We start from the raw sequence: 2,231 nt of genomic DNA on the forward strand, positions 1-2,231 counted from the left end.
AATTCATCTTTTTTATCAATTTTTCATTTTAATATAATATTTTTTAAAGATATGATGAAAAAGAAGTCAAGTTGTAGTGAATAAATTATTTTTAGTTACTATAAGATACGGAATTGGAGATGTAATTTTATTATAATATAAATAAATAATTATATATTAATAAACAAACCCAATTAGTCAGAAATTAGTCATGAATACCATCAATAGACCATCAATCGATCGATAGGAACTAAACGCTTTTTCTATAAACTATTTCTGTGTTTAAAACAATTTAATCTCTATTACCTCTGAATAAATAAAGAGTGTGAAAAGTAGGAAGAGATTTCTTAGTGATAAGAAAGCCTAACAAATTATAGCCCAGCACTATCTACAATAAACTATTTCTATATTCATTTATATATCTATATAAACTATGTTTTTTTATTTTTTCTTCAAAATTGATTTATTTTACGATAATTGTTAATATCGTGACCATTCTGATCTGGTTCTTTTAATTAATTTATTTATTTATTTAATACCAGATCAGTATCGCCTGGTGGGCCTTACATGGTTAATGTAAGAGGTATATTTTTTTTAACAATTTATTATGGGGGGGGAGTATAGTCTCATACAAAAGAAACCCCTAACTATACACAATACATAAAAAAAAAGATAAAATAAATAGATTAAAATAATAATTCTTAATAAAAGATAAAAGTAAAGTTAATAACAAAAACAATGACATTTATGGAATTAACAAAATAAATGATTGACTTCTTTTGTTCTCAGAATAATTTAAATCGGGTAAAAAAAAAAAAAATTAATATTTAATGAAATAAATCACATTTAATTTACAAATAAATATGATTACAATGTTAACTTTAGCCTAATTTTAGAAATATTAAATAAAATAGTTGTAATAATTTATTAAAGAGAATAATTGTTGTTTTCAAAAGTCGTAATATAATGAGATAATAATATCAAAAATAATAAAATAATCTTAATAATTTCAACCTTTAGAGCTTTTAGATTAAAGAACAATATTATTAAAACTGTTACAAATGGTTAATGTGGCAACCACAGCATGAGCCAAATGGCTTCAACAGGTTTCAGGGAATATCCACGGCCGCAAATACTGGCATATATGAATATTATTCCTCAAACACTTTATTATGTTTGCTCTTTATGAATGAATTTTTATAAATAAATATATATTTTAAAATGACTATAATAATACCTGGGAATAAATGGCCGGTAATACCGTCCAACACGAATTTTCTATCTTGTCTGAAGGATGGAAATAAATAAAAGAAAAATAGTTTTAGTAGACAAATTTTGTTTTAGTACAATTAAGATTTAATAACTTATTAAGAATAATTCCGTATTTTTGATTAAATTAGTAAATATTTTTAAAATTTTTTTCTAAATAACTCTAAACTACTTGCATGAAAAAATTAGATTTTTAAATTGTTTAAATAAATAAAATTGTACCCATTTTAGTCTCAAAACATTTTAATTCCATTTATAATTCCGAAGTTTCGGCCTATTCGGCCATTCTTAAGGGCAAACTTAATACAATTCTAAAACCAAAACATTAAAAAATCTACTTCATTGCAACAATTGTGATAAATTTTACTGTTGACTGTAATAAATAATTTTAATTTAATTTGAAAAATTGACTAATTAGGGTAATTTGAGGACTGATAAATTGATGACCAGGGCAGAATAGCCTGCATGAAGTAGTTTTTTAAAATGTTTTGGTTCTAAAATTGTATTAAGATTGTCCTTTAAAATGGCCGAATTGGCCGAAACGTCGGACTTATAAATGGAATTAAAATGTTTTGAGACTAAAATGGATAACATTTTATTAATTTAAACAATATTAACCAGTCTCAAGAAAGTATTAACATAGATTTTTCAAGCCGATAATAGTTTCTACAATTTGAGATGAAAATGAGCTCTTTACAATTATTACTTTCCAAGCACTGATTATTTTCCAAAAAGCCAAAAACTGCAATTTTGTGGAATATCGACAAAAATACTATAGTAAAATATAATTAATTCGAAATAAATTTAATTATTTTCACTTCAAACCATTAAGATAATGTTTAGGTTCAGTTAGCTAACTTGAAAATAACAGAAAATATTTGGAAATAGGAATTTGAGGGAAAATTTTGAAGAAAAAAATGTTCAAGTCGTAATTATTATAATTTTTTTTTTTTTTTATTAAATACTCATAAACACAATAAATC

This window comes from Halyomorpha halys, unplaced genomic scaffold (genome assembly GCF_000696795.3).
Source record: "Halyomorpha halys isolate HHAL.00 unplaced genomic scaffold, Hhal_1.1 Scaffold698.1, whole genome shotgun sequence".
Classification (NCBI taxonomy): domain Eukaryota; kingdom Metazoa; phylum Arthropoda; class Insecta; order Hemiptera; family Pentatomidae; genus Halyomorpha; species Halyomorpha halys.